The sequence below is a fragment of the Gekko japonicus genome, unplaced genomic scaffold, assembly GCF_001447785.1.
Source record: "Gekko japonicus isolate JY-2015 unplaced genomic scaffold, Gekko_japonicus_V1.1 scaffold283, whole genome shotgun sequence".
NCBI lineage: Eukaryota > Metazoa > Chordata > Lepidosauria > Squamata > Gekkonidae > Gekko > Gekko japonicus.
This window is the reverse complement of record NW_015166429.1, coordinates 439,349-446,976: the sequence shown is the minus strand read 5'-3', so window position 1 is coordinate 446,976 and position 7,628 is coordinate 439,349.

Sequence of the window (7,628 nt, the reverse complement as noted above, 5' to 3'; positions counted from 1 at the left end):
TTTTGACATGAGGTACAATGTCAATGTGGGCTGAGTACATTGTAGAAAATGGGCAGGAGAGAATTCTGCTCAAACATTTCCTAGTACACCTACTGAGATGTATGTGTTTGTGTGTGTGTGTGTGTGTGTGCGTGTGTGTGTGTGCATGCATGTGATTTAATAAGACCTGAGAATTCAGGGAAGTACATGGATGCCTCCTCCCCAATAAATCATGGCTATAATCCTATTTTAAGTGCATTCTTACAATAATTGACACTTTTTAAGACTTGCGCTGCTGAAAGTCTCTGTATCCATACTACTGAGTGAGGCTTGATGCACATACCTAGCAAAATGGTAGAGTGCTGAGGTGGGAGAACAGGCCATGCCATTTCAGAGGAGTGATTGTAGTTTTTGTAAAGTTCCCCAACAGTGATAATGCCCTATAGTGGAAACTGAGCACTGCATGCAAAGGACTAGACTAGAATCTTTATTCCTATTTATTTTAAAAGGAGGGTGAGAGAGCTTTTACAACAGCAGACATTATCAGTAAAATGTAGTAAGTAGATATACACTTGTCAAATTCAAAAGTTGACATCATAAAATGATTAAACTAATACATTTTAAAAGTTGTAAATTATTAATAAGCCCACTATAAGAACTAGATCAGTCCTCTGAACCCCCTCAGTCAGGAAAGTTTCAAGACTTAGTCATGTTTTAGTGCCCATAAGATCAACTTTGCCAATAATCCTGAAGTATTCTTGCCAACGTAGCAGTTCGAAAGCAAGAAATTGCAAGTAGATAAATAGGTATCACTTCGGTGGGAAGGTAACAGCATTCCGTGCACCTTGGTGTTTAGTCATGCCGGCCACATGACCACAGAAACGTCTTCGGACAGCGCTGGCTCTTTGGCTTTGAAACGGAGATGAGCACCGCAACCCTAGAGTCGGATTCGACTGGCTTTCGAGCAAGGGAACCTTTACCTTTTTATTCTTGTCAGACCCCCAAAAGGAGGTTTAACAGATGATAAGCTACAGAACCAGCTGTATAGGTAGCCATAAGTGGAGCTAACATAATTGCTATTTGTATGAGCAAACATTAAAAACGTGACTCCTGCCCAGTGTGAAGTGGTACAGCCCATTCTGTCATTTCGCTGTACCGCAGGTGCAGACCAGGATAGGTCCACAGGTGCTGACTGGAGTTGCCAGTTATGGCTTGGGAAATTTCTGAAGATTTGGGGGTCATTCCTGGGGAGGGTAGAGTTTGGGGAGTGGAGGAAGCTCAGCAGGGATGCATTGTCACTCAGGACTCCCATTTCTCCTAGACTGCTGGAATACTGTAGCTTCTGTGAATGTACTCTATGCTATACCAGAGTCCACCTTCCAAAACTGTCCTTTCCTCCCAGGGAACTGATCTGTGTGGTGTGGAGAGCAGCTGTAATTCTGGGAGACCTCCAGGCCCCATCTGGAGGCTGGCAACCCTGTGGGGGTAGAACTGTGAGGTGACAAAATAGGCCATATTATTTCAGACTGCAGGGGGAAAGAGCTACATTTAAAATGCTTTCCCATGTAAAAAATGCCTACAGATAAAAAACAAAGGTGGGGTGGGGGTGGGGAGATGTGGCTTCATTACCACTTTTGATAGCATAAGTTTCCTTACAACCAATGGGTTTGAGGCCTATATCTATACAACCACTGAGCGAGAGTTAATAAGGTGGGAAAGTCTGAAGGCAGTAATAGTCTAAGCAGACAATACTGACTTCCCTAGATCAATTATTTGATTCAGTATAGGTCAGCAGCATCATGTGTTCACTGAAGTATTTCATCCTGCAGCAAAGGAATTAACTCCCCTAGATGAACCACTGGTCTGACAGAAGGGTTGTTCTTGTATCCCCCTACTTTAATCATTCCCTGTTAAGTGACAAGCTATGGCAACATGTGAAAGGCTAAGTATGCATGGTGGTTAAAGTGGCAGAACATAGAGACCCAGGTTCAAATCCCAGCTCTGCCACTGACCTTGGGGCAGTCACTCACAGCCCTGCTTGCTTCAGGGCCTTGTTGTTCATGAAGATAAAATGGGGGAAGGGGGGAGATGATGTAAAGCAATTTGTATCTCCATTGTGGTGAAAAGCAGGAAACAAGCTAGAACTTTTTCTCCTGAAGTCTTTTCCCCCCGTTTTAGTACCAAGTCTTTGCACAGGAAATACAAAAATGTGAGCCTCACGCCTGTTGTTTGAAATGGTAGAGCCCACCCCCACCTCATGGGTAGGGCGCCGGCCTATTTCTGAGTAAATAAATGCTAGGCTCATGCACCAGAAGTCTTGCAAACAAGCTTACAAAGCCAATTCCTTTAAAAATTTTCGGGGACGTACTAAAACTAAGGACAAGCGACTGCCCATAGGGAATACATGAGTGGACAGGGATTGCCCATAGGCAATACATGAGTGCCAACAGATAATGCATGATTGCCCATAGGGAATAATGAAGAGTAGGCTTGCCCATAGGGGATAATGCAGTACATAATTGCCAATAGAGACTCCATCATTCCCAATAGAGAATCCATGATTGCCCATACGGAATAATGGAGAGGAAGCTTGCCCATAGGGGATAATGGAGTACATAATTGCCAATAGAGAATCCATCATTCCCAATAGAGAATCCATGATTGCCCATACGGAATAATGGAGAGTAGTAGGCTTGCCCAGAGGGGATAGTGCAGTACATAACTGCCAATAAAGAATCCAAGACTGTACATAAGGAATAATGGAGAGGACGCTTGCCCATAGGGGATAATGGAGTACATATTTGCCAATAGAGAATCCATGATTGCTCATAGGGACATAATTGCCAACGGCGAATCCATGATTGCCCCAGGGACATAATTGCCAATAGAGAATCCATGATGGCTCATAGGGACATAATTGCCAACAGATAATCCATGATTGCCAATAGAGAATCCATGATTGCCCATAGGGAATAATGCAGAGCAGAGCACACCTGACCATAGGGTATAATGGAGTCCACGCTTCCCACAATGAATAAGGGAGACCTGGATGTGGGGAATAAGGGAAAGCATACTTGTCCAGAGGGAATAAGGGAGACCACATGTGCTGATCGGGAATAAAGGAGCCCACGCATGCCCACAGAGGATATTGGGGTCCACGCTTGCCCAAAGGGAATAATACAGACCGAACTTCCCCATAGGGAAAACAGAGCCAATGCTTTCCATAGGGATTAAGAGAGAAAATGCTTGCCCATAGGAACTACTGGAGAGCATCCTTGCCCGTAGCGAATAATAGAGACAATGCTAGGCCATAGAGAATAACGCTGTCCTCGCCTGCCCACAGAGGACAATGGAGTTCATGCTTGTCCATAGATAATAATGAAGACTACGCTTGCCCATAGGGAATGATGGAAACTACGCTTGCCCATAGGGAATAATGGAAACCACGCTTGCCCATAGGGAAGAATGAAAACCACGCTTGCCCATATAGAATAATGGCCACCACGCTTGCCCATAGGGAATACTGGAAAGGACGCTTGCCCATAGGGAATAATGGAAAGCACGCTTGCCCATAGGGAATAATGGACACCACCCTTCCCCATAGGGAATAATAGAGAGCACGCTTGCCCATAGAGATTAATGGAAAGCATGCTTGCCCATAGAGGGTAATGGAGACTACGCTTGCCCATAGGGAATAATGGACACCACGCTTGCCCATAGGGAATAATGGAAACCACGCTTGCCCATGGGGAATAATGAAGACTACGCTTGCCCATAGGGAATAATGGACACCACGCTTGCCCATAGGGAAGAATGGAAACCATTCTTGCCCATAGGGAATAATGCAGAGAACACTTGCCCATAGAAAATAATGGAAAGCACGCTTGCCCTTAGGGAATAATGGAGACTACGCTTGCCCATAGAAAATAATGGAAAGCACGCTTGTCCTTAGAGAATAATGGAAAGCATGAATTCCCATAGAGGATAATGGAGACTGCGCTTGCCTGTAGGGAATAATGGACACCATGCGCTAGAGTTATGGCCTCTGCTCCGGGACACGTCGAAGCTTTTTACCCCACTCACCTCAAGCTCTGGGATTCGTGGATGGACCAGCTGACATGCTACCAACAACTGCCAGTGCATGAGGCCTTGGCCACGGCCCAGACTAGTGTTACACTCCAGGGAGCTTTTAAGGTTAAACGGCTGCAGTTTGGGGTGAGTGTTGCCCCGGGGATATTTCAGCAATTAATGGACTCTTTGTTGAAAGGGATCCCTGGAGTGATTCCATTCTTTGATGACGTCCTCATCGCTGCAGCCATCCTGGACGAATTTGCCTCCCACCTCCGTGCCGTCCTCTGCCATTTCAACTCAGCGGGCCTCAAAGTCAAATGGGAGAAGTGCCCCCTTGGGGTCCCAGAGGTGGACTTCTTGGGCTTCCGGGTTGATGCGTCTGGCCTCCATCTGGCAAGGGACAAGGTCAAAACCATTGTGGAGGCCCCTCACCCACTTGCAAAGTGGAACTTCAGGAATTTTTAGGGCTCCTGAACTGTTACCACACCTTTCTGCCACACAAGGCTGCGGTTGCGGAGCCCCTTCATTGCCTTCTGGACAAGTCAGCACCTTGGCTGTAGGGCCCTAGGGAAGCAGCGGCATTCAAGGGGGTCAAGGCGCTCCTCATGAGCAAGCGTGGTTTCCATTATTCCTATGGAAGCCTATGGGCAAGCGTGGTCTCCATTATTCCCTATGGGCAAGCGTAGTGTCCATTATTCCCTATGGGCAAGCGTGGTGTCCATTATTCCCTATGGGCAAGCATGCTTTCCATTATTCTCTATGGGCAAGCGTAGTCTCCATTATCCTCTATGGGCAAGTGTACTTTCCATTATTCTCTGTGGGCAAGCGTAGTCTCCATTATTCCCTATGGGCAAGCGTGGTGTCCATTATTCCCTATGGGCAAGCATGCTTTCCATTATTCTCTATGGGCAAGCGTAGTCTCCATTATCCTCTATGGGCAAGTGTACTTTCCATTATTCTCTGTGGCCAAGCGTGCTCTCCTTTATTCCCTACTAGGAAAAAGGCTCATTGTTGAAATAAATACAACGATCTCTAGAAAGAGGCTCTGGGTGGGTGCCCCAGCCTGGACACTCAGTGCCAATTTGCTGTGGCGACCTCAGCAGGGTATAATGACATTGAGTCCACCATTTTCTCCAGAGGAACTGAACTCTGCTACCTAATGAACAGTTGTAATTATGAGTGATCTCCAGCCCTCACCTGGAGATTGGTAACAATGGTTTCCCAGAAGAGAATGGTTGGTTTGGAGGGTGGAGTCTATGGCTTTGTACCTGTCCGAGGTCCCATGCCTCCTGAAACTTCACCCTCTTCAGGCTCCACCCCTCACATCTCCAGGAATTTCCCACCTGGAGTTGGCAACCCTATCTCCTTCCCAGCCAATCATCAACCTACCTTTATTTCCCCCTCACTCTTCAGCTTTCCACCTCCCACACACCTGCAGCCTCTCCCATGCTCTGAAGCCCTGACTGCTACGTCACATTGGCTGTCATACGGGGGCCACCTCAGCAGCATATAAGGATACAGAGCCCACCATTTTCTCCAAGGGAACTGATCTCTGCCATCTGGAAAGCAGTTGTAATTCTGAGTGATCTCCAGCCCTCACCTGGAGATTAGACACATTTTACCTCAGAACAGCACATTGTTTAGAATATTAGAGGCAAAAGCCAATCAAATCACATATGCAAATGAACTCTGTGTTCCGAGGCAAAGGCCAATGAAGCTGCATATGCAAATAACCTCTGTGTTCTGACTGGCTATGGGGGGGAGAGGAACAGCAAGCTGTTTAAAATGTTGGAGGCTAGACTCAAGCAATGCAGCCAGTGGATAGGGACAAATTCTGAGCCACTACCCCCACGACCTCACGCGAGAGGTGGAATTTGCCCCTAGGAGTCCAAGGCCACCACTCAGGGAGTCAGGGGAAAGTTTCGCCCGCCCCACGACCATGCTTTTCACTTTGGAGGAGGCTTGTAGCTCATAAAAAAATTTTTTTTTGCAGCGTTCATTGAAAGAGAACTTTGGATTAAAACTTTGGTATGTGGCAACCTTGTGCTGAAAATTGTTGTTGAACTCCCTGAGGAAGATTCTGAAACAGAAGGATATCTGGACCTCTGTTGGAGGAAGACAGAGCACATGTTATAAAGAGACTTTAAGGAGTCCTCCCTTTTGAAACTTTTATTTAACAGAGGAGGACTATTATTAATTATAAGGTTGTACAATAGCTTTTGAGATTCTTGGAGATGATATTTGATATTTTTGATATCTCTTATATTGTAAGAGAGTCCAAGGCCACCACCCTGGGGCTCAGGGAGGCAGGGGAACGTTTCGTCCAGCCCCCCCCCCCCCAGCGGCCATTGCAGCTGTGATGGCGGGGGCCATAACTTTTTGAAGAGCCCCTATCAAGAGCTGGAGGAGCCAGAATAACCTCTCGTGTGTGATGGAACCTCCCGTGAGATGTGGAATTTGCCCCTAGGAGTCCAAGGCCACTACCCCCGCGACCTCACGCGAGAGGTGGAATTTGCCCCTAGGAGTCCAAGGCCACCACTCAGGGATCAGGGGAAAGTTTCGCCGCCCCCCCGACCTCTTCATCATTCCCTATGGGCAGTCATGGGTTGTCTATTGGCAATTATGTACTGCACTATCCCCTCTGGGCAGGCGTACTCTCCATTATTCTCTATGGGCACTCATGTATTCCCTATGGGCAATCGCTGTGCTTAGTTTTTTGTTGTTGTTCAGTCCCACAGTCAAGTCCGACTCTTTGCGATCCCATGGACCAGATCACGCCAGGCCTTCCTGTCTTCCGCCGTCTGACGTTGGCTCAATTTCATGTTCGTTGCATCGATGACACTGTCTAACCATCTCATCCTTTGCCGTCCCCGTCTTCGTTGACCTTCAGTCTTTCCCAGCATCAGGGTCTTCTCCAGTGAGTGCTCCCTTCTCATTTGATGGCCAAAGTATTTGAGCTTCAGTTTCATTATCTGGCCTTCCAGGGAACAGCCAGGGTTGATTTCTTTTAGGATTGACTGATTTGATCTTCTTGCAGTCCAAGGGACTCTCAAGAGTCTTCTCCAGCACCATAGTTCAAACGAATCTATTCTTCGTTTTAGTTTAGTTTAGTTTTAGTACGTCCCAAATTTTCGCAATTCCATCCCAACCAGAGAGCAGCTTTCGAAGAAATAAATGCCTCGGGCTAACTTGGGGATGGAGGCGGATTTCTCAGAGCAGAATAGCGCGCCTTCGCTTTTATTGTTGAACAGGAGAAACAGAGAGTGCTCAGGGGTGGAGATTCCCAGAGCCCTGGAGCAACAACGACCCCGAATCATTTTTAGACTTCGTCCGCAAAAAAGGGGCTCGCAGGACGGCGAGGGCCCCCCCGTTCCTTTATAGTCAATGGCTACAGCCCGGTTTCCGCAACCTACCGAGAAAGAAGCGCCCCCCTCCCTTACACGTGCAGCAAAAGAGAGCCGCGCGCATCACGTGCACTCGCAGAGGCGAGGAGTGACTCCAAAGCCAGCCCCTCGCCAGGCACAGTAACTCCCTTCTGCTCTCGAGGAGCTTCCTCTCCTCTTTGTTGTCAAGCCGGC